At 42.8% G+C, this 26,019-nt stretch overlaps 1 long non-coding RNA gene across 2 annotated transcripts; it reads left to right on the top strand.

Moving 5' to 3' along the window:
* LOC125091843 (uncharacterized) lies at positions 1-23,153 on the top strand. Of its 2 annotated transcripts, XR_007124766.1 has the most exons (5): positions 1-361; positions 1,860-2,083; positions 2,565-2,607; positions 3,329-3,455; positions 22,654-23,153. It is a non-coding gene; the product is annotated as an uncharacterized LOC125091843 (long non-coding RNA). The 2 variants fall into 2 exon arrangements; XR_007124765.1 differs by having other exon boundaries at positions 1,860-2,607.
* Positions 23,154-26,019: the final 2,866 nt, after the last annotated feature.

Here is a 26,019-nt window from a genome sequence, read left to right as displayed (position 1 = left end):
TCCATGGACATCTGTGGGAAGAGGGCCCCCTAGGCCTGCGCAGATCAGTGGTACAGGGCCTGGTGTTCGTTGAAAGGAGGCCACCTCTCCCTGCTTACCTCCGGGACCCATTGGCCTCTCTCAGTTCATTCCAGTGGCTTCGAATTCTGCAGCTCTGTTTCAACCTTCCCTGTGTCAGGATGGGGAAGCCGGCATGAAGAACGGGGCTGATTTTGTTTGTTCATGGTTTATGTTCAAACTTTGACATCTTATTTCAGAGCGATGTGAGAAAGGCACTGATAAGCTGCCGGCAGGCGTTTCTCCTAAGGGGTCTGCCAAAAACTGTGGGATTTCAGGGTCTGGTTTTCTTCGCCTTCTTCAGGTAAGCTTGTTTATAAGGAGGAAACATTTGTGCCGCTCAGCAGGTTTGAGAGACCCTGTGGGAATGGCTGTTTATTTGTCTTTTGATCACAAAGCCTGGGGTTTGGCTCCGAGGCCAAAGTTCTAGAGCCCTCTTTATCTCCTTCCCTGGAGACTTGAATCTCTCCTCTGACATTCCTTGGGCCCCTGGAGTGGCTGGGGACTGTGGGAGGGGCTCCTGTAGGTGGACAAAATCCCCTAGCTTCCTGCCCCCCACCAACCCCGTGCCTGCCCCTGCCCTGGTGTATTTGTCCTTAGCCTGACCTCCCACCAGGAACTGTGGTTCCTTCAGAGCCAGGCCCCAGAGCCTAACCTCCCCCTCCTCTTCGTCTTACACACGACCAAGAGGAAGGGAAAACAAAGCTACCCACCCTCCCCCAAAGCCCTGTCAATATTTATTCAGGGGAGTGAGGCTTTTGTGTTTTATGCCACATCTTAGCCCTTGCCTTCTACCGAATCTGGGGAAGGGTCGCAGCGCAATTCACTCCCTCCTCTAACACGGAACCCAGCGGGCCGCAGGAGCTGTGGGTGGGGGGTCTGTCTGTAAAGGTGGCCAGACCAGGCCCTGGCTGTGGGATACCCCCAGTCTGTGCTCGGGGCGCCCCCACCGCCTGGTGCAAGGCGAGCTACCCACGACGAGCCTTCAACCTCAGTGAGCAGAGAGACCGTTTTCCTTGAATCAGCATGCGACACCACGCAGCGTTCCCCACGGGGGCACATATTGAGAAAATGAAATTCAAATCACCCCTCTGGTACGCTTTTCATTCCCTTTCCTGATAACGCACAGAGAGAAGCCGATTCTCTAGGTGAGCAGGTAGGCGCTTAGAGGGCCTTTCTCGTGTCCCCAGGGGCTTGCAATGGGACTGACGGCCAGCAGCCTGGGCGGAGATCACAGTCCCCTCCAGGACTTTGCTCCCTGCCTTGTGGTGCTTGCTTCCCCTAGGAGCAGGACAACCTTCTAGGGTCAGTCTCTGGCTGTACCCGCCTCCTGTCCCCCCCACCTCCCTTGGCACGAGACTTGAGCGAGCTCAAGATCGCGCCCTGATTTTGAACTTGCTTTCTCAAGTCATTCCACTTCACAGTAGATTGCCTTACATCTTTCTCTAAAAACAAATAAATAAATACAAATAAATAAAAAGTCCTTAGCTTGGCGTCATGGTTTTACTGATGCAGAAAAATGTAAAGATAAAGATGAACCACCCCCCCCCCCCCACCGCCCAGAGCAAACCTTTGTGCTCTCTGGCTCTCCTGGGAAAAGAGGCCAGACAGGGCCTGTGCGCACGAGGCAAGAGCTGCTTTTGCAGAAATGAAAATGCTCCCCCATCTTTCCTTCCACATGAAGTCGCTTCATTATATTTTCAGGCGAGCGAGTCATGGGTTCCTGGTGCGCGGTTCTGTCTTTTTCAATTAATGCTTTTCACAGAAGTTCAGGTTTTAAACATCTCCCCCTCTCTTCCCAGGTCTGTTACATTTCCCAGAATGGTTCCCAGCGCTGGAGATAATTCCTTTTCGGAGAACCTACATTTCTCACCTGCTGATTGCAATTAGCCACTGCCAGCTGGGGCCTGGTGTGCAGCTGAAAAGCTAACAAGAAGTGGAGACCACGCGGAACCCAGACAGGGCAGAGGATGTGAATAAATAAGGAATAGTGCCCGTGTGTATGAGCGGCTCCTGTGAATCCAAGGTTTCCCGACCCTCTGGATGGCCCTCCCTCTTCCGGCTCTGTACTCCCCACCCCTCCCCCTCACTATTTTATTTTTAATATATTTTGGTCTCTGGCTTTGTAGCCTACACTTAACATCACAGTCACGAATTTACCACTAAGTACATTTTTTTAGGCAATAAACAGCCTCAGAAGAAAAATGAAATCGGACTAGGGCTTCTGTTCCAATCATGTTTGTGAGCTGTGGTGGAATCAGGCAGGCCCCGTGTGCAGGCCCTGGAACTAACCTCGGATATGAGGACTGGCAGGACCTGGAGAGGCCTTGGGGACCACCGGATCGGAACCCCTTTGTTTTATGGGCGAGGACATGGAATCCCAGGAGGGGGGAGCATGACTGATCCAAAGACTTGGAGGAAGTTGCAGGGCTGGCTGAAATCTATGTCTCCTGACCACCAGCCCGGTCTCTAACCACTGAACTGCCTTGCCTTTGTCCATTCTCTAGAGTTTGTGAGGAAAGCACCAAGGAGATCACCAAGGGTTGGAAGGTAAGCCCCTGTTGGGCGATGTGATCTCTAACCCAAGCAGATATTTCCTTCCTTCCTTCATGGGCCGGGCCTGGCCCCAGGACCAGGGTTATCCCCCCAACCCCCGCCCCGGCCAGTGTCCTTCGGGGTTCTACATACCCATGTCCCCATGGCTCACAGCTGCTGACCTTGATCCCCTGCCTGGTCTCTAAGGAGAGAGTGCTGGGCCTTTGGGGTTGCTTTGTCTACATACTGCAGGCAGCGGTAGGGAACAGACAACCAGCCAGGGGGAAATGAGCAGCTCTCTCTTCTAGCTCCACAGGGGAGAGATGCTGGCTCAGTGAGGTCTGTGGCTCCTGATGCAACTGTATCTACCTGGTAGGAGCAGGCTGTGTCCCTCCTAGCCCTCCTCCCCACCCCACAACTCACACTTAGAGGCTCAGGCATTCTCTGCCTAGCTCACTTTCCACTGGGAGACATTGCCTTGTATGGTTTAGGGTCAGAGAGTGGATAAGCTCCCAGGCAGCCAGCCGTAACCAAACATGCCTGGACTGTGGACTCCAACCTGGCCATGTTCTATGATAGGCATGTTCCTTAGCCCGTCTCGTCATCTGAAACCTGGACACTCCTAATGCCTGGCTCACTGGGCTAGCCGAGAGGATGAGGGAAGGTAATGTAGGTAAAAGTAGGTTCTGCATAATCATTCATTTTCCTTCACTCTAGTCCCATCTCCATTTTACAGGGGAGGAAACCTGAAGTCAAGGATGGTAAAGCCACTGTCTCCAGCCACCAACTTCGTCTCCTGTGAGGCACTCAGGGAAGAAGCCTAACACAAAGTCCATTCTCCAAAGATAAGCAATTCTGTGCAGGTAAATGTTCAACAACTAGCTGGGGGTGGTGGGGAGGGGGAAAGATAGGGGAGGGAGGAAGTTCTGACTTGCAGGGTTGTTGACTTTTATTTAGAGATGATCGTAGATTCACACACAGTTGTGAGAAATAATATAGCAAGATTCCCCTGTACCTTTTATCCGGTTTCCCCCAGTGATAACATCTCAGAACACTGCCGGGCAATCTCACAGCCAGGATATTGACATGATATCATCCAGCAGTCTTTGTGTTTTCCCAGTTTGACTTGCACTCATTTGCCCATGTGTGTACTTGGACCTGCGCAGTCGCCTCCCGTGTGCGGGCGTGTGGAGATAACACATAGTCAAGACAGAGCAGTGCTGTCACCACAGGGTCCCCCTGTTGCTATCTTTACTCCCTTCTGCTCTATCCTGTCCTTAGCCCCTGACAACCTCTACTCTGTCCTCTGTTCCAAAAATCTTGTCATTTCCAAATCTCCTATAAATGGAATCATATAGTATGTAACCTTGGGGATTGGCTCCCCGCCCCACTCGGCATAATTCCATCAAATTTGATTCCAGTTTTTATATATGTCAGTAGTTCATTCTGTTTTATGGCTGAGCAGGAGTCCACAGTATAGGTGTATGAGTTTGTTCAACCAGTTACCTATTAAGGGACATCTAGGCATCTGCACATTTTGTCTATGATGTATAAAGCGACTATAAATATTCATGCCCAGGCGTTTGTGTGAATGTCAGGTTTCCATTTCTTTGGAAATTCTGCCCTCTGCCCAGGGGTGCGATTGTTGGCTTGTATAGTAGTTGCCTGTTTACTTTGATAAGAAACTACCAAATTGTTTTCTAGAGTAACCGTACCATTTTACGTTCTCACCAGCAGTCCTGGCCAGCATTTGACATTGTCACTCTTCTTTATTTCAGCGGTCCTGATAAGTGTGTCATAATTCATTGTGGTTTTTTTCTTTGCCTTTCCCTAATGGCTAATGAAGCTGAATGTCTCTTCGTGTGCTTATTTGCCATCTGCGTATCCTCTGCAGTGAAATAGCTCTTCATGTCTTTGGCTCATTTTCTGATAGGACTATTAGGTTTTGTTACGGTTGAGTTTTGCACGTTCTTTGTATATGCCACATACTTGTCCTTTGTATCAGATATGTGGTTTGCAAACATTTCTCTCCAGTACATAGCTTGTCTTTTCATCCTCTTAACAGGGTGTTTTGCAGAGCAAACATTTTTAATTTTGGTGAAGTCCTATTCACCAGTTTTCTTTTACTGACTGCACATTTGGTGTCAAGTCTAAAATCTCTGCTTAGCTGGAGATCACAAAGATTTTTCATCCTTTTTTCCCCTAAATGTTTCATAGTTTTATGTTTTTCATTTAAGCCCATGATCCAGTTTGAGTTAATTTTTCTGTAACTTATAAGGTCTGGGTTCAGTTTTTTTTTTTCCCCTTATGGATATCAATTGCTCTGGCAGTATTTGTTAAAAAGGCCATTTTTCTCCACTGAATTACTTTTGCACCTTTGTCAAATATTAATCGGACATATTTGTGGAGGGCTATCTGTGGTCTATTCTGTTTCATTAACCCATGTGTCTATTTATCCAGCAATACCACTGCCTTGATTACTATAACTAAGTAACAAACCTTAATATTAGGTAGAATGATTCCTTCCTTCTTTTTCTAGATTATTTGGCTATTCAAGGGCTTGTGCTTTTCCATATACATTTTAGAATAAATTTGTCCGTGTCCACAAACAACCTTGCTGGGATTTTAATAGGAATTGCATTAAACATATATATATATATATATATATATATATATATATATATATATCAAATTGGAGGGAATTGACATTCTAACTATGTTGAGTCTTCTAATGCCTTTAATGGAATGTCTTTCCATGTATTAGAGATCTTCTTTGACTTCTTTTACCAGTTTTTTAAAAATAATTTTCAGCATACAAATCTTGGATATGTTTTGTTAAGTGTATACCAAAATATTTCACTTTCTCTGGCATGAAGGTAAATTCTGTCATGTCTTTCAATTTTAGTTTCCACATGCTCATGAGTAGTCTATAAAATGCAGTTGATCTTTGTGTGTCGATGTTATGTTCCATAAGCTTGCTGAACTCACTTTTTGGTTCCGGAATGTTGGGTGTTTTGTTTTGTTTTGTTTTTTAAATAGATTCCTTGGGATTTTTTACTTAGACAATCTGAAAATTGGCACAATTTTATTTCTCTGTTTCTTCTCTCTGTATCTTTTATTTCTTTTTGTTGCCTATGGCACTGGCTATAACTTTCTGTACTCTGGTCAGTATGAGTTGTAAGAGTGACCATCCATCCTCACTTGGTGCCTGATCTTAGGACAATGCATCCAGTTGCTCAATTAAGTACAACGTTGGCGGGTTTCTTGTAAGTGCTCTTTATGAAGCTGTGGTAGTTCTGTCTGTTTCTAATTTGCTGAGAGTTTTTTTTATCATGAAGCATGCTGCATTTTCAAATGTGTTTTTTTCTATTTTCATTGATATAACCATATGATTCTTCTTGTTTAATTTGTTGATATGATGGATTACGTTGATGATTTTTTTTTAAAGATTTTATTTATTTATTTGAGAGAGAGACAGTGAGAGAGAGCATGAGCTAGGAGAAGGTCAGAGGGAGAAGCAGACTCCCCATGGAGCTGAGAGCCTGATGTGGGACTCGATCCCGGGATTCCGGGATCATGACCTGAGCCGAAGGCAGTCGTCCAACCAACTGAGCCACCCAGGCGTCCCTACATTGATGATTTTTGAACGTTGAACCACCTTTGCATTCTTGGAATAAATCCCCAATTCATCGTGGTGTATAGACTTACCGTATAGGGGCGCATGGGTGGCTCAGTCAGTTAAGCGTCTGACTCTTGATTTTTTGACTCAGGTCATGATCTCAGGGTTGTGAAACAGAGCCCTGCATTGGGTCCCACACTGGGCATGGAGCCTGCTTAAAATTCTTTCTCTCCCTCTCTCTCTCTGTGCCTCTACCCCAATAAAAAATAATAAATAAGATAAAATCCTTAAAAAAAGAATTATTTATATACATTGTTGGATTGTGTTGGGTAATATTTTGTTGAGGATTTTTGTTTTTAAATTCCTGAGAGATATTGGATCTGTGGTTTTCTTTTTTTGTACTGTCTTTTCCTGGTTTTGGTATCAATATAATACATGCTTCATAATAAGAGTTGGCAAGTGTTACTGCCTCTTCTATTTTCTGGAAGAGATTGGGTAAAATTGATGTTAATCTTATTTAAATGTTTGGCAAAATTCTCCAGTAAATCCACTGGGGCCAGGGAATCTCTTTTGGAGTTTAAATTACAAATTCCATTTCTTTAATGGTTATGGTATCTATTTTATCTCCACTGAAGTTTGTTAGTTCAGGGTTTTTGAGAAACTGGTCTATTCTAAGTGGTCAAACTTACGAGAGTAAAGTTGTTTGTTGTTTTCCTTTATTATTCTTTTAATGGCTACAGAAATCTATAGCAATATCCCCTATTTTGTTCCCAGTATTAGTGATTTGTGTTCCTTCTCAATTTATATGCCCATTTCACTGGAACACTATTGATTTTTTTTTTCAAAGAACCAGCTTTTTGTTTCATTGATTTTTTTTTTCCTGTTTTGCTGTTTTCAGTTTCATTTATGTCTGCTCTTATTTTTATGATTTCCTTCCATCTGCCTGCTTTGGCTCTACTTTGCTCTTCTTTTTCTAGCCTTTTGGAATAGGAACTTGGATTATTGATTTGAGATCTTTCCTCTTTTTTAATGGAAAGACTGAGTGCTATACATTTCCCTCTCAGTAACGCGTTAGCCGAATCCTACCAACTGTGATAGGTTGTATTTTAATTTATCTCTATGTGTTTTTAAATCTTTTGGAGACTTCCTTTTGGGCCCATGGGTTGCTTAGTAGTGTACTGTTTAATTTCCAATTGTTTTATTTTTGTCTTTCTGTTACTGATATCACTGTGATTCCCTATGTGTTCCCACAGAACATATTCTGTATTGAGGTTTGCTTCATGACCCTTTAGCCATTCTTTAAATGTAGGTTTACTAGCAGCACATTCTCTCAGTTTTTCCTTGTCTAAGAGATGTCTTTATTTCCCCTTCATTTCTAATAGATAGTTTCACCAGGTACAGAATTCATGGTTGACAGTCGTTACACTTCTGCACTTGAACCATGGGCCCCTTTCTTTAGGCCACCATTGTTTCTGATGAGAAATCTGCTATCCTTTGAATTGTTATTCCCTCCAATTCATTCGTCATTTCCCCCTGGTTGTTTAAAGAAATTGTTTTCTTCATCTTGAGTTTTCCTATGTTTAGCTATTATTTGACTTTGCATGAATTTCTTTGTGTCTACTTAGTTGGGGTTCACTAGGCTTCTCAATTCTATGGGTTTAGGTCTTCTGCCACTTTGAGAATTTTTCAGCTGTTATTTCTCCAAATACATTTTCAGCCCCACATTATTTTCTCCTTCTGAGACTCTGATGAGACAAATGTAAGATTTTTTTTTTTTTATTGTCCATATTGTCCTGGGAATTCTGTTCTTTTTTTTTTTTTTAAGTCGTCTATTGTTACTATGTTGGTCAGATTGAGTAAATTTTATTGAGCTTTTATTAAGTTCACTGATTCTGTCTTCTGTCATCTCCACTCTACCATGAGCCCGTCTAGTAAGTTTTTTGTTCAGTTACTACTGTATTTTTCAGTTCTATAATTTCCATTTAGTATTTTTTAAAATATTTTCTCTTTCTTTGCTGTGGTTTTATTTTTTTATTTGTTTTAAGAGAGTTCATAATTATTTGTTGGAGCAATTTTATGGTGACTGCTTTAGAATATGTCTCATATTCTAAAATCTGATTCATCTTCTTATTGGTATCAGTTGATTATCTTTTTTAAAGTTTTATTTATTTATTTATTTATTTATTTATTTATTTATTTTACAGGGTGGGGAGGGGAGAGGGACAGAGGGAGAGGAAGAAGGAGAGTCCCAAGCAGACTCCATGCTGAATGTAGAACCTGATGTGGGCCGATCACACAACCCTGATATTACAACCTGAGGTGAAATCAAGAGTCAGGTCCCCAAACGACTGAGCCATCCAGGTGTCCCAAGTTGGTCATCTTTCTAATCCACGTTGTGATTTTCCTGGTTATGAGAATGATGAGTAATTTTTTTATTGTATTTTGGACCTTTTAATTTTTATTTAGAAGACTCTGTATTTGAATCTTTTATTGTATTTGGCATTTGCCCTGTTTCGGTTTCGCTTGCACATTCTGTCCTACCTTTTTTTAGCTCTCAGTTCCAATGGCAATTTAGTTTCCTGAGCCCTTGCAATGGTATTCTGGTCTGTTTGATTTATGTGGCTCTGCCTGAGCTTCTGTTAGATCCCTGCTAGTGCCATTTGTGAGGATGAACAGTGTTTCCCTGGGCTCCTCAGTATTCTTAAGTAGAATGTGAGGGATTCTAGACCTATGAGAGGGAAAACACTACCCTTGGCCTGTTCACTGGCCACCTGTGTCATTTGGCTTCCTGTCCTATTTTCCTATTTTCATAGGTGCTTCTGGGGGAGTGAAGAACCTACTAGAGTTTCCTTCTGCCATTGATTGGAGGATCAGGAGCCATGGATTTGGGTGATTCTTTACCATTAGGTGAAGGGTTGAGTGACATTAACCTTGGGTCACCTGCAGCCACTGAGTGGATAGCTAGAAAACATGGAGCATGCTAGCTCCATTGATACCTGTTTAAATGTTGCTGGTCTATGTGGGGGTGGAGTAGACGGGTCCACTCTGGACCCACTTTTGCCCCTGCTGTGGACAGATTGAGCCTACTGCTCTTGTTGGATGTGGACAGGGAATGGAACAGCCTCCTGAGCTCTGCTGGTACCATTGCTGTGAGTAGATTGGCCTGCCATGCCCCTGGGTGTATCTCCCAGTTAAGTCCCTGATGGGCTTCCCTTTTCCTGGAACAAAAATGAAAACCCAGGGATTTATGACAGTATTGGTCTTCAAGTCCTGAGGTCCCTAACTAGTCTGTCTTCTTCTACCCAACATTCTGAGTTCTTTTATCATTGTCTATTGAATTATTTCCAGGGTTTTTAGTCATACTTTGAGGAAAAAAGAGGGAATATTGAGTCTATGCTATCTTATCCCAGAAACAGAAACCAATTTTTAACAAATTAAAATTACTGCTCAGAAAAGGAGTCCATTCAGTGTGATGGGTATGTAAGTGTTTGTTTTAGTTTATTATTTATACATTCCCATGGATTTGAAATATTAGAAATAGCTGTTTGTAAGGTGGTACCAGGTGTAAGGTAATCAGTCTCCCATTGACATTGCACTGTGTCTCCTATTGTAGTTTATTATATTAATTTGATGAACAAAATACTTCTTTGGTCAAGACACATTAGCTAGAAATGATTTCAGTTGCATCCAAAATACTAATTTTGGATGACCATCTGACAGAATAGAGTTAAAAATGAGGCAAATAAATTTAGTGCAAATGTAGTCACCATGCATGGGAACATGGCTTCACAATTGCAAGAGTTAGATCATGATGTAACCAAGGCTTTTAAGGATCACTTGTAAGTGGTTACCTTTGGAGATGGTAAACATAAACCTATAGGGTAAATTAAAAAAAAACAACTATCCTAATATGGGGATGAAAACTCAATGCTTCAGATATTTCCAGTGACACCATTAAACATAGACTAAAGAGGGCTGTATCTCAACTTCGAGGGAAGTGAGGATAACACGTGACCTCAAAACCTACATTCAATGTCACAAACATATCCCTAAATGTGTTCTAAGAAAGTCACTGACATCAAAGATGCATGATCAGTTTAAAAACAACTGTTTCACAAGGCAAAAGGACAGTGTTTCCAATTAATACTTCTTTTTATGTAAAACATGTTTATAAATATGGATATCTAATTTTATTAGAAAATTAAATAATGTGAGTAAACCTTTCACTATTCCATCTGTATCTTTGAAAGTTTGTGTATTCAAGGTGATAAAAAAATTCTTTTTTTAGAGAGAGAGTGAAAGCGAGAGAGAGAGAGAGAGAGAGCGCATGAGCAGTGGGGGAGGGACAGACAGAGAGAGAGAGAATCCCAAACAGACTCCACACCCAGCATGGAGCCCAACACAGGGCATGATCTCACAACCTCAAGATGATGACCTCAGCCGAAAATCAAGAGTCAGACGCTCAACAAAATGAACCATCCAGGTGATCAAGAAATCTTCCTAAAAGATCTTTTCATTTGGAAATGTGGAGGCTACGTTGCATTTGGTATAGATTTATGTATAGTTATTTTAGTATTTCAAATGCTCAGAAAACTACAGTTGTGTGTCTACTACCCAGATTATGGAATATTAACCTCTTTGGTCATATTTACCACATAATTTTTAAAAAGGAACAAAGTCTGCAGTGAAAGTTCTCTGTGTACCCTACTTCTATACCATTCCCTTCTTCCTTCCCCCAGAGATTGGTATTCATTTACATGACTGTCTATTATAACTTACAACACAGATATATATCTGAAAACAACACTTGGAATTATCTTACGAATTTTAAAACATTGCATAAATGAAGTCATGCTGCATATATTCTGTAATACTCATATATTTGAAATTATTTTTATATTCTTATTTTGTGTTTTCTGCTTACCACACTTGTTTTCCTTTCGAACTGTCTAATAGACTGGAAAAAAATTAATTGTCCTTTTTATTCATTGCCAGTTTGGAAACTGTGTGTTATACTTCTCTCCAATTTTACTAGTTATTCTTACATTCTAAACATGCATATTTAATTATGAATTTTTTCAAAGTCTAAAGCTATTATATCTGTTCTCCTACTCCGACCTTTAACTAGCTCCACTAGCCTCCTCAACTTCTTTGTTATTTTGTCTAGAACATTAATCCCATCTGTTTAAAAAGACAATTTATGGGGGTGCCTGGGTGGCTCAGTCGGTTAAGCATCCAGTTCTTGATTTCAGCTCAGGTCGTGATCTTGGAGTCTTGAGATCAAGCCCTGTGTCTAGCTCCATGCTGGGTGTGGGACCTGCTTAAGATTCCCTCTCTCCCTCTCCCTCTGAAAGAAAAAGACACAATTTATGGCTCTATTTTTTATGGTCAATGGTTAATTAAAATTATTATTCTATATTATTCTATATATATTTCTTCATCATAGTTTCTGGTAGCCTACTTTTTCTGGGTTCACTTTTCTGCTTATTAAAGTATATCCTCTAATTGTTTATTTAGTAAATATCTGTGAGTCTTTATTTTTGAAAATGTCTTTATTTGTCCTCACCTTTAAATGTTATTTTTGCTGAAAATTAACACCTAAGTTGACAATGATTTTTCTTTAGTAATTGGAAGATGCCATTGTCTTCTATCATCTTTTGCTGTTAGTACTTTTTCTTTTGACAGGAATTTGTCTTCTCATTCTTATAGTTTTTTCTCTTTGCCCTTGATATTCTGAAGTTTTATATGAGTTTAGATTTGTTTTTATTCATACTCTTTAGAATTTGTGTGACTTTGATTCTGAGTCCTAGCCTTCTCTAACCAGCATGATTCTGGATAATTATGTTCCCTCATTTTGAACTCCAATTAGATGTATATTAGAGCCCCCCCTCAGTCTCTCAACTGTTCTTTCTTTATATCCTTTTACCTCTTTGTAGTGTATCTTATAAATTATGCAAGACTATCATCCAATTCACTAATTTTCTCTTTGATTAGGTTCATAATTCACTCAAGAAACATTTGCTGGGTGCTTTATTATGTGTCAGGTGCTATAGTAGGCACTGTACTCTTACAGATGAATGAGTTAGGGCCCTACTTTTAATAAATTCCTTGTGTTGTCAGGAAGAGATGCAAAGTAAGAAGCAATCTCACATGGTGTCTGAAGTGTTATGGCGAAACTTTGATATTGCAAGTACTGAGGCTGGCTACCTAAAAATCAGAAGGGGCCACCTTAGATAAAAGCTATCCACACTGAACCTGACAAGCCAGGTAGACTTTTGCCAGGTGCATAAGAAAGTGAAAGCACGTGGCTGTCAAAGAGAACAACTATAAAAAGAGGAGCAGGAACTACTGTGCCTGTTAGTAGATGGAGAAGTGGCAGGAGAAGATCTGGGGGAGGCGTGGGAGATAACACTGGGGAGGTAGGCAGGGAGTAGGTCGTGAAGGGCCTCGTACACTCCATTCTTGAATGTGATTTCATTCCAAAGTGGGAGGGAGTAATTTAAACATGTTAAGCGGAGGAATGGCATGGTTGGATGTGGATTTTAGGCATGCCATTCCAGATTGTAGGAACTTGGGGCTAGATGCAGGAAATGATGAGGATATGGATTCTGGAAACAACGAGAAATGCAAGACAGGATGGCATAGTGGGCAGAGATGCTTGGGAGGCAGACGTGATTGAGCTTGGTGGTGGAGAGGCTGAGGGGTCTGAGAAAAGGTAGGAGGCAAGGACAAAAATCAAGTGTGGGAATCTGTGATTTAGGTGGATAGGATGTTGTTGTTGGCAATAAGAAAGAGGAACAGATTTATGGGGAGGATACGGGGGTGATAATAAATAGGGGTTGAGACATGTTGAATTCTAGGAGCTTGTGACTTTCACAGAGGAAGATGTGAACAGTAGGTAGACGTGAAGATCTAAAACTCACAAGAGAGCTGTTAGAGTTACGTGGAGGAAGCTGTTATAATTCAGGCTCTTTGCCCATAGATGAGTGGTTAGAATCACCTCATCGATAAAGGCTAATGTAGAATGTTTGTCTGTTTTCCATGTATCATCGTTCTCACAAAGAAAAGACCCTAGATTGTCCCTGTTACTGAGAAAAGAAGGTGATAGGCCCTGGAATCATTATTTCCAGGAAGAAAAGATGTGCAATGATCTTGCTATCTCTCTCGGAATGCAGTGCACTTCCATTATTCCCTTGTCCCTCTCTCTGGCTATGCCAGGTCCCTCCTCATTCAAGCTACCACGTGTAGCAAAATGCCTGCCATCCGACTGGGGAACTTACAACAGAGGGCTCTGACCTATTTCCCAAGAGCTTCCTACCGTATACAAAAACCATAGGGAATGGTAAGCAGTGTGTTTTAGGCCCACCACATGACCAAAAAAGAAATATACTTTGGTTTAGGTTAGACACAAGGGAACCTTCCACGAGGATCTTGGCTAAGTATGGAAATGGTTTACCTCAAGTGTGAGGGAATCTCCTCCCTCAAATGCTCCAAGAAAAGTACAAACATTTGTTTTACTGGAAAATTTTTAAGATAGCTTAGTGAAAGCATCAGCATCGTTTGGTGGTTCTTTCACTGCCTCTGGGATGAAATAAAATCTTGGCCTGGCTCACACAGCCTGTCACCATCACTTCCCTGCTTGACTCTCACCACCTACCCCCCTTTAGCTCAAACATGTTGAGTTTTCACTCTCTCCAAAGCTCCACACTCTCTCCCCTTGGGGCTTCTCTCTATCTGGAAGCCTCTTCCTCCTGCCCTTATCCCTCTGTTGCCTCTGACTCATCCTTCAAGCCTCACCTGAGATGCTTCTTCCTTCAGGAAACCTTCACTGATCTTCTGAATTGTAACTGTCCCTCCCATGTGCTCCTATTTATTAATTAAATCATTCAGTACATGTTTTTAAGAGCCTATCAGAGGTCAGACCACGCGCTAAATTACAACAATGTAAGTCTGCCCCAGTAGAACCTACTGGGGGAAAGGGAGAATAAATGAGTCAACCAATGGTATTAATTAGTGTGAAAAGTGAACTCCTATACCAAAATACCCAGCAATAAAGTAGTGTGAAGAACAAAGACATGCATTCTCTTTCAACAGTCAGAAATGAGTGTTCCAGGTCAGTTAGATGCTCAGCTTCAAGCAGTTGTGCTTGACCGTGAATGGCTCTGCCATCGTCATTGCATGGCTTCCAAAGTCGAAGTCCCTCTAGTCCACTGCTCTCCAATAGAATATTCAATGATGATAGAAAGTTTCTATTAGTATCTGTGTTGTCCAATATAGTAACCCCTAGCCACATGTGGCTACTGAATACTTAACATTGTGGCTAGTGTCACTAAGGAACAGAATTTTAAATTTTAATTAATTAAAATCTGAATTTAGGTGTGCCTGGGTGGCTCAGTGGTTAAGCCTCTGTCTTCAGCTCAGGTCATGGTCTCAGGGTCCTGGGATCGAGCCCCGCGTCGGGCTCTCTGCTCAGCGGGGAGCCTGCTTCTCCCTCTCTCTCTGCCTGCGTCTCTGCTTACTTGTGATCTCTCTCTGTCAAATAAATAAATAAAATCTTTAAAAAAAATAAAATCTGAATTTAAATCATGACGTGCAGCTAATTAGCGGCTGCCATATTGGACAGTGTGGCCTCGTTGCCTCTCCAGCCAGGGGGTTGGGAGAAAAAGGAATACTGGGACCTGGTGTCTCCTCTTAAGCAGGCGAGGCCAAATTTATACCCAGATCTTCTGCTCACATTCTGTTGGGCCTACCGTGTCTCATTGCATCTAAGTTCACATCAGTTGTAAGATGGATCATGGTCTTATGTGTCGCTAAGGAAGAAAAAAAATGCTGCCAATTAAGCTGTTATAATGCATTTAAAAAAATCACATCCACTTGTAATTTTATACATATTGAAGGGCCTTTCAGATGTACTAAGTACGCACACAGAGTAATACACAAGTAAAATAAGTTCCTAAAAACTTCTTTGCATTGACTCTAACTCTCCTGAAATATTTTTCAACTCAGACTTGCTGATGCATGTGCTTTTCCACAGGTGATTTTTCTCCATGTCCCCAAAACATCAATGATATGGCCTTTCTTCCCAGGGTGCTCTACTCTTGTATCCAGGATTTCCTTCCAAGAAACTGACACCCCGTTGGCAACTTTTGATTCCGGGGCTTTACTGTTTGATCAAATGGAGGTACTGTTTTTCCCTTGGTTGAAACAAATGTTGCTAGAAGTTGGCCAGTTTGGGACAAACGGATATTCATTGTCTTAACAATGATCTTGCTCAACATGTGAATGGTCACGTCAGCCTCTCACTGCTTTGAAATTTCTTTAGTCTGTTCTGAAGGATTTGGCAATTTCTCCTGCTTTCAATTGCATTACTGGACAGGAGATAGGCCGTCCTTTTGTTTGTATCTGGGAAGCACAATGTAACACAGCTTCATCTACTTGTAGATGTCTTCCTGCCTTGGGTCTTGTAAACACTTGGCTGTTGCTTTGAAAAAAAAATTACGAAATTGCTACCATTCCTCCAATAATGAATATTTGCTTTGCTAATATCAAATGTATGCCTCACCGCTCTGTTTACCCGCCTTTCTGTGTACATGATACCTTTTCATCTCAATGAGAAATCATAGTATAATCTTTCTGAAGACATTTTAAGCAGCAGTTCAATTTAGCACGTATAACACTGACAACGCACAGATCTCAGCTTGCGCAATGACAATGTGAATAGCTATGACCAGCATTGCATGGACCGGGGCAATAACAACCATTTCACGATTGCCATCCAGCCTGCAGCAATGGTGACATGCCATTGATGGCGGGGGAAGGTGGGGGGGGCACCCAGGAGTCAGTGCTGAGACAAACCAAAGCCAAAGTCAAGCCAGTGGCGGGTGAGCTAAGAGAATTCTGGCCTGTGGGGAAATAGAAGAAAAACCCACATAGGGGCAGAGAGGTGAAAATGAGAGCCTGTGAGAGCCTAGAGAAGGAAGGAGAGAGGGAGGGAAGACGAGAAGGAGAGTTCTTTCCTGAAAACTCCTCAGCTTCAGGTCGGTGATACATACATCCGTGTGTGTGTGTGTGTGCGCACATACACATGCCCCCACACCTAGACATGCGTGCACACACGTTTCTGTTTTCCTTCTTGCCCGACCTAGCACAAGTGGATTTCTGAACTTGGAAACAAACAAAGACTAGAACACTGGCCTTTTAAGATCTGTTTCAGTTCAAGGGGTGACCTTCAGAAAAAGTCCAAAGCAGCTGAGCTGACCACAAAGGGAACTGCATCGGTTGGGTCAGTTTGAGGGATTCTGACTAAAGAAGAAACATGAATTTCATGCAGCTTAATAGGAGCTGACGCCAAAGCACATTCCCTCTATAGGATTTCACCCGTGACTAATAAGCCTTTTAATCATGGCAAGAAGACACGGAGATTTTGCAAACATGCTTTTGCAGTACCCACATTTAGTGTTCCTGACCCTGATTTCTTGCCAGACTGTGAGAAGCACCTGCTCCTTTTCAAGCAGTTGTCAGATCAATATTTAATCAATTGCCTTTTGATATTTGGTAGCGCTGAATAAATGGGATGCCAATATTTCTGCTCAGAGCTGCTCCTCTGGTGTCCCTCATTCCGTGTCTGTGAAAGCCTTCAGGAACCTCTCTGAACACTAAGTGGCATGTCCTCCGAGTTGTCTGATACCCCCCCCTCCATTGCTGCAGAGGGGCTCTGTGGCCCGAGGAGACGTGGGATGCTGGTGCCAGGGCTACTCTTATTAAAGCGACGTCCAAACTGAGTCATGAAAGCGGGGGAGCAGAGCTACATTCGGGACACTGGGGGGCTTTGCCAGGTGAGAGCTATTTAATAGACCAGCCACATTAAAGAAAAGCAATGATGTAGTGAAAGGAGCCTAATGAGCAGAAGTGAGGCTACCGTACCTAGAGAGAAAAAATAATGAGCTGCGAAATATCCCCCAAGGCGAGATTGCCAGTCTTCTGCAAGGAGGTCTCAGCCTATAGGTAAAAAAGGCTCATGTGGTCCCTTTTCCTTGCATGGTAAACAGAAGTTCTGTGGGCAATTAGGGGCTGAGCTGAATGTGAGATTTGAAGACCGGGAATTATGTCGCCAACTCTTTGGAGATTTCCACACCCAAGACCCCAGCTTTAATTCCCAAAGGAAACCGGGAACACACGTGACCTGTGAATAGAAATTAGGAACATCACATCATCAAAAACAACCCTCTCGGTGTCTGTGCAGCAGACGGACATCTGGATGTTCGGTCGAGAAATCTCAGGGACTGGCTCTACAGAATCTTTCTAAAGCTGTCCTCGGGGGCCATGCCATGGCGCTGCCTTGAGGGCAAAACCACTTTCTAATGAGACCCTCTTGGTCTTTCAGTAATGACCCCTCCTAGAGTGGGATCCGAGCTGGGCATGCCGTAGCCATACAAGGTTCTGCTTTACAGTCTGTGTGGGAATGCCAGGCCAGAGTTCGGGACACGTGGGCGGGGAAAATAATTATTAAACCCAAAGCATTACTACATCCCTAATGTGAAGGAAATCAAAGGAACAGAAGACCTGGTCACTGCCCTTAAGAAACGTACAAACGCCTGCCATATAGACAATGGGTCATTTGCAGAGAAACTTTTCAAGTTCACACAGTGGGAAAGAGGTTGAAGCCTGTGCTTTTCAGATGAGCCAGGAGACAGGATGATGAAAGATACATCATGAAAGTGGAAAAAAGATACAGCTTTATGATAACAAATCCTTACTACTTATAAATGCTTTCTTCAGCATTTTCTAAATAGGTGTTCACAGCAACCCCACGAGACAGGCAGGGTGAGGATTGATCCGCCATCTTACATGTGGGAAACTGAAGCTTCCTAGAGATTGAGTCAGGAATTTCTAATCTTTTAGCTACGGGGGTGCAAGGACGAGCAGAGTTCCCATGCATGATGCGCTGTCAAGGTCGTAGCCAAGTTTAGAAGAAACTCATATTTCTAGGGTAAATAAATAGTACTATAAACATTTTTGGCAAGGGAGGCAGAAATGGGCATTGCATTCACAAAAATTTTGCAAATACATGAATAATGAAATCAATGTTTAAAAATACCAGATTTTAGCAAGAAAAACTCTAGAGAGATGGCCAATCAGGGCTCATATAAGTACTATATTATTTTGACTCCCCCAAGCAAGCCATGGAACCATTCATGGATCAGTGACAATAGTGTATGTGCCATTAAAGTTGTTATTGGACAAATTACCCCCAAACTTAGTAGTTTGATACAACAGCAATTATCTTTCACTGTTTCTAGGGTGATTCTGACTTGGGATCTCTCATGTGTCTGCAGTCAGATAGTGGTGGGGGCTGGTGCAGTTGAGGTCTCTCTCTCTCTCTGTAATCTTGGGACTTCCCCATGTGGTCTCACCCCATGGGCTAGTTTGAGGTTCCTTACGGCGTGGCAGCTCGAGGTTCTGGCTTGAGTGTTCCAGCAAGCAAGGCAGAAGAAGACCTAGCCTAAGCTATGGTCACGAGTGAGTCACAGGTCCTGCCTAGTTTCAAGGGGGAGAGGACAGACAGCTCCCCCCTCTAAGGGAGGAGTGTCCAGGTCACATTGTTCCTGAACATGTGAGAGGGAGTGACTGCTCCAGCCATCTTCAGCAAATAAAATCTGGCAGAGCATAGCTTGAACTAAGGATTATGATGAATCTTATTTTGTGCCTTCGAGGTCTGCACAAGGAAAAAAAATGTGCTCAATCAAATTTTCCTGAAGGGAACTTATTTTTGAAAAAATGAATCTTGAATTTTTCCAGACTCCCATTCCATAGATAAATGTAATAAAGCAGTAAGCATGCAAATTGAAAAGGAAAATATAAATAATTCTTATTTTATTGTTGAATATCACAAAAGGTAGAATTTATAAAGACAACATCTTATTATAAACATGAAGAACATTTATAATTTCTCTTGTGTTCTCACTCTGTCTGCCTTTTATTTGGAAGGTGACTGTTGTATCGTAGACAAAAATGTTCCTAAGACCCTTTTCAATCATGTGCAATATAGAAACCCAAGCCCTTCTTTTTCTTCTCTTGTCTCTCCTTGCAGTTTTGTTATTAAAAATTTATCGTGGGGGGTGAAATTTCAAAAGAAATGGAAGTAATTGTCGAATCACAACTCATGGGTACCACAACTTCTATAATCATTATAACTAACTCCTACTGATGGAGTGGTAACTGTCTGGTTTGGCAGAGACATGGCTTAAGAGTTTCACGAAATTTACACCTCAAGACCCATATTGGCCAAGGACAAAGAACATATAACTCTGAGTTCTTGGGGTCCATAGCCCCAAGCAGCCCCATGTCTATGAGCACCCTTGAAATTTCATGCACATTTCACTTTCTCTCTTTTGGAAGGCATTGGTGTTTTTTTTTTTTTTTTTTTTTTAAGATTTTATTTATTTATTTGACAAAGATCACAAGTAGGCAGAGAGGCAGGCAGAGAAAGAGAGGGGGAAGCAGGCTCTCTGTTTGGCAGGGAGCCTGCCGAGCAGAGAGCCCGATGCGGGGCTCTATCCCAGGACCCTGGGATCATGACCTGAGCCGAAGGCAGAGGCTTAACCCACTGAGTCACCCAGGCGCCCCGGCATTGGTGTTTTTATCTTCATATATAAAAGATGTTTTAGATACTATCAGTTAACGTCAGATGGCCGTTATCTGTCACGTGGTTTCAAGCTCCTCTGCGTACCTTATCAGTTCAACCGGCAATGGAATGCCCAGCTCCCATGATATGCTGGTTATAATTTCCCCAACACTTTCTCTCTCCTTTGAGGAAACACATAATCAGGTAAATCAGAATGATGGAATTATTGGCATTACTTTGGATTCACTCTAATTTATATACTTTAAGTTGCTTTCAAGTCTCAGGACTTGGCTATTATTGAAAGCTAATTACTCGAGGCACACCTCCCTGTGATAATAATACCCTGGAATGCTGGAGACACTTCTGCTGAGAATTTCTGGGATTAGTGACTAACCCAAGGTCATGTGGTTAATTAATAACAATGCTGATATTCAGACCCTATCTTTGGAGTCCTTATCTTGTGTATTCTATGCTACACTTCAGAGCCATAAAGACTACTAACAGCAATTCACATTCCTAAAGAAGCCTGGGGACACAAGGTAGGTGTAACAACGTTTTGCACAGAAAGTCAACTTAGTTACTTAGGCTCTGTTATTTATACATTCAATTGCTTATTTATTCTGAGAGGATTAGAGACAAAACATGTGGTCTGGGTTTTTTTTTTAATTTTTATTTATTTTTTTAAATTTCTTTTCAGTGTTCCAGAATTCATTGTTTATGCACCACACTCAGTGCTCCATGCCATATGTGCCCTCCATAATACCCACCACCAGGCTCACCCAACCCCCTACTCCCCTCCCCTCCAAAACCCTCAGTTTGTTTCTCAGAGTCCACAGTCTCTCATAGTTCATCTCCCCCTCCGATTTCCCCCAACTCACTTCGCCTCTTCAACTCCCAATGTCCTCCGTGTTATTCATTATGCTCCACAAGTAAGTGAAACCATATGATAATTGACTCTCTCTGCTTGGCTTATTTCACTCAGCATAATCTCTTCCAGTCCTGTCCATGTTGATACAAAAGTTGGGTATTCATTCTTTCTGATGGAGGCATAATACTCCATTATATATATGGGCCATATCTTCTTTTTTTTTTAAGATTTTATTTATTTATTTGACAGACAGAGATCACAAGTAGGCAGAGAGGCAGGCAGAGAAAAAAAGGGGAAGCAGGCTCCCCACTGAGCAGAGAGCCTGATGTGGGGCTCGATTCCAGGACCCTGAGATCATGACCTGAGCCAGAGGCTAAGGCAGAGGCTTAACCTACTGAGCCACCCAGGTGCTCCTGGACCATATCTTCTTTATCCATTCGTCCATAGAAGGGCATCTTGGTTCTTTCCACAGTTTGGCGACTGTGGTCATTGCTGCTATGAACACTGGGGTACAGATGGTCCTTCTTTTCACTACATCTGTATCTTTGGGGTAAATACCCAGTAGTGCAATTGCAGGGTCTAGGGTAGCTCTATTTTTAATTTCTTATGGAATCTCCACACTGTTCTCCAAAGTGGCTGCACCAACTTGCATTCCCACCAACAGTGTAAGAGAGTTCCCCTTTCTCCACATCTCTCCAACACTTGTTGTCTCCTGTCCTGTTGATTTTGGCTATTCTAACTGGTGTGAGGTGGTATCTCAATGTGGTTTTGATTTGAATCTCCCTGATGGCTAATGATGATGAACATTTTTTCATGTGTTTGTTAGCCATTTGTATGTCTTCTTTGGAGAAGTGTCTGCTCATGTCTTCTGCCCATTTTTTGACATGATTATCTGTTTTGTGTGGGTTGAGTTTGAGAAGTTCTTTATAGATCCTGGATATCAGCCCTTTGTCTGTACTGTCATTTACGAATATCTTCTCCCATTCCATGGGTTGCCTCTTTGTTTTGTTGACTGTTTCCTTTGCTGTGCAGAAGGAAACAAAAGCGAAAATGTGGTCTGTTTTTAAGCCAAGCCAGATGTCCCTAACTTTGTCGTCCCCCACTCCCAATTTCAGAGCAGCGTCGCTCCGTGCCACCCACACCCCCCGGCCTATGTCCAAGAGGCTATGTAGGTGCCACAGATGCTGGGACCCCACCGAGCCTTGAGATGATAAGCAGAAACGCCATGTCATAGGTCTTGCAAAGTAATGAGTGCCACGACCAGTTAGGGTGAGGTCCCACAGAGGGTTCTAGAGCTGAGTGTTGTTGTTTCAGTGGTCCGGGGCAGGGGGTGGGGGGACTCACATCCACAGGATGGCAGGGTCTTACCACTGTTCACCATCATGTTTTATCCAGAAACCACCCTTTGCATCAAAGATGTAGGTACAGTTGTTGAACAGTCCTCGCTTCTTTCCTTATGGGGATTTCCCTCCCAGGGGCTCTGTTTCTTCCATGAGACCATGTTTCTATCAGCGACCTTCTAGAGAAGTATCAGATATATCCATGGGTCTGTACCCCAAGGTTCTTTTTTACCCAGAAAACACTTCCTAACTCCTGTTAAAACAGTGGACATATATGTAGTGTGTGTGTGTGTGTGTGTCTGTGTAGTAGTGGAGTAGTGGGGAGGAAGTCACCAGACTTCGTTCACTATAAGGATCCAAGTCTGAGCTTTGTGTACTCTAATAGAGCTTGTTGCACTGGCTATAGGAAGATCATTGGTGAAGGGTCTGAGAGAGAGAGCTTGAGAGAGAGAGAGGCTGGCACTAGCACAGAATTGCTAAAGTAGCTCATTGCATGCACTTGAATCCATCACAAAATACTGAACAAAAAAATGTGGAATGCAGGCCATTAGGATATCACAGTTGCTGTTTCCTTCCCCCCCCCCATTTCCCTTCTCTTCTTTCTTTTTAGGTTTGAGATGGCTAATGCCTCCCCCTTCCCGAGCATCAGTCCCTCGTGTTTTCCAGAGGCTTAGATGAGACGGTCTCAGACTTTGCAATACTAACACGCCATGCTTCCATGAACTTGTGAATTATGCAAAGTGATCAGAGTTGTGAGATGCCTGCACAATCACACCACTCCCCCCCCCCCCGCCCGGTCTCCTGTGAACTTCCCCAGAGGGGAGCTGACAAATTGTTAAATGGACTCATGCCGAAAGTGCAGAAAGTTCTGAGTGTCTAATGGGGGACCCTGCAACATCCTGGAACTTGGGACCCATTGGTTGCCTGCCTCTCCATAAGTCTCAATAGATAAAACCAAGAAAAAAAATAGCTGGGCTTGGGCTAGCTTTTAAAGAGTCTGAGCAAAGAGAATGCAGGTAATCTGTAAGGAGGAGGCAAGAGCTCGGATTCCAAAAACGAATGTCCCTGGGGGCGCCTGGGTGGCTCAGTGGGTTAAAGCCTCTGCCTTCGGTTCAGGTCATGATCTCAGGGTCCTGGGATTGAGCCCCACATCAGGCTCTCTGCTCATCCAGGGAGCCTGCTTCCCCCCCCCCCCACCTACTCGTGATCTCTCTCTCTCTGTCAAATAAATAAATAAAATTAAAAAAAAAAAAGGAAAGTCCCTGAAAGTATGAATAAAAGAGTGGTTGATTTGAACCTTCTGTGGCTAAAAGCCTGAGTAAAATGCCTCTGTGGCATAGGTTTTATTGAAACTGTCAACAAGACCAGAGAAGAAGGCAGTGAATTGCTAACAAGAAGACCTGAATGAAGCCAGTGGCCACACACCTTGCACCTGGATCCCAAGTCCCCAGAAGGGAAGGGCCAGCAGGTGGAGGTGAAGGACAAAGGGTCCACTCTGGTGATGAGTGATCCAGTTCTGAGTTTACAGGCTTCAGAAACAGTCTCAGAGTACAAACCAGAGATCCACTCTTTCTTCAGGAAGTCCAGGGTTTTACATCAGGAAAGGGTCTTGCTCAAAAAAGGATCTCAATTCCATAACGAGCACCCAAACCATCCAGGTCTGCCAGGCCCTACATTAAAAAAATATAAATTATATTTGAGGCGCCTGGGTTGCTCAGTCGGTTAACTGTCTGCCTTCTGCTCAGGTCATGATCTCAGGGTCGTGGGATCGAGTCCCGCATTGGGCTTTCTGCTAAGTGGGGAGTCTGCTGCTCCCTCTTCATCTGCCCCTGCCCCCCACTTGTGTGCTCTCTCTCGCTCTCTCACTCATAAATAAATAAAAATCTTTTAAAAAAATCAAAAAATTATATTTAAAATCCCTCTGTCCATTCTTCTCCTTGATCACTTCCCATTCATCCACCAATACCTTGCTCAATGTTCCACTCCCCTGAAATTCCCCAGGTCCGGAGACAGGAGGAAGAATTCTAAGAGGTAGTCTTTCCCCCACTCCCAAGCACTAACATCTCACCATAACCCACCCCTTTGTTACAGGCCAGATTGTGTCATGTCCTAAGGATCTCTCCTATTTTTGTATCAGCTAGCATGTTTTGGTTACAAGTATCCAAAAACAAAACAAAATTAAAAAAACCTGCTTAAACCAAAAATGAGGATTTATTGGTTTGTGTCACCGAAAAACTCACCTTCCTTTGCAGCTGAATTCAGTTGCCTGACAAGTTTTCCAGTATCTGTCTGGGTGAGCTTCATTCTCAGATCTCCTGTGTTCTCTGAATTTATATGTTGTTCCTCCTGAACTTTGAATTTAAATAACCTCAGAACTCCAGCCAAGATGAGACAGAAACTTCTCTTCCCTGAAGCTACAGTAAAAATGTGAGACATGAGTCTTTTTGATGCTGATTGGCTTGGCTTCGATCACGTGCCCCTCTCTCACAAATCACAGTGGTCTGGAGGACAGAAGTCTCTGATTGGTTTAAAAGAGGTCACCTATCCTACCCTTAGTGTCTAGTAGTGGAGGCTGGACTCTAAAAATAGCAAATGCCTGTCCCTATACTGTGAGCTCCTCAGGGCATAGCACCGTGTCACATATAGTAGGTGCTTAACAAATGCTGACTGCGTTCCTGAATTAGGAAGAGAATGAATATAGCCTGTTCCCACTGCCTTCTTTCCACTCCACACTCATCCATTGCCCACCCTGGCCATGACAAGCCATCAGTCTTTCTGGAATTGGGGCTTAAACAGTTGGTGTCTTCCTCCACTTTTCTTCCTCCTAAGCTCTAGCCAACATAAATTTGATGGGTCATGATTGAATTGCTTTTGTTCAAGAAGCCACAGAAAGAAATTATTTCTTGCTAATATTCTTGAAGGATTTTCCACAATGTGATTAGATTATTGCTAATCTAATAAGACACCAGACTAATGGTGGTATTAATAATATTATGTGATTTTTGCAGCAATCGCATTGCTCACTGAATGAAAACTTTGGAACATTCTCTCTCTGGAAAGTTTTAGACCACGGAGATACAGATAGAGTTAGCTGTGTTACTCTGTAGGCACCTTATAGAACATTCATAAAACCAAGCAAACAAATGACAACTTTATATTCCTATAAAGTAGTGGAATTATGAGTGTTTTATTTCCTTCTTTATGCCCGTGTGTATTCTCACTTTCTCCACAATGAGCAGCCTTTGATTCATACTTTGGATGCTTTTTTATTGAGGGGGGAACTTTATAGAAGATTCCATTCTCATCTACTTCATGATCACTTTGGGGCAGATTCCTCAGGACTAAGGTGGGTTGGACTCAGGGGCTCTTTGGTGAGACTCAGAAGCACCATCCCCAGACCCAAGCCCATCCTTAACATGTGCAAAAACTCAGAGCACACCTACCAATGGAGGCCTGCAGACCCTATGTCTGACTATTTACAAAGTATAATGAAGCTTATACATTGTTAAGTGAAATACATCCATTCTCCTACCTTGACAAATATAACTTCATACCAATCTGGAAATTCAGCATTGCTTTTAGGGTCTTTGGACTCAGAGATGTTCACTGGAATGTGGTGGCAGGGAAGAGGGGTCCTCTGGCCCTCAGACCACTGTTCTTCTCTTCTCACCCCTGGTTCCAGCCCACATTACGAAGGTCCCATGATGCTCCAAGTCCAAGCTCCATCACCTCACTTTGGAAATACCCATTCCTTAGCCACTTTGGAGGGTTAGGGGGACATATCAGTGGTCATCCATCCTCAGGGAGAAGGCCCTGTGTAAGCCTTAGGTATATTTCCTTGCCCCTCAGAACTCCCCACCCCATGAGAAAGGCCAGAGTGGGATCCTGTAAAGCACAGGGCCCAGGGCAGGGCACCTCTTATTTGGGCCAGGAGAGGGACTGAGGGTGCTGGGTCACAAGTAAGATGGGGTGACCT

Source organism: Lutra lutra, chromosome X (assembly GCF_902655055.1).
Source record: "Lutra lutra chromosome X, mLutLut1.2, whole genome shotgun sequence".
Lineage (NCBI taxonomy): Eukaryota > Metazoa > Chordata > Mammalia > Carnivora > Mustelidae > Lutra > Lutra lutra.
Note: the sequence above shows the minus strand (reverse complement) of the source record. Positions and strands in the feature narration are given on the sequence as shown.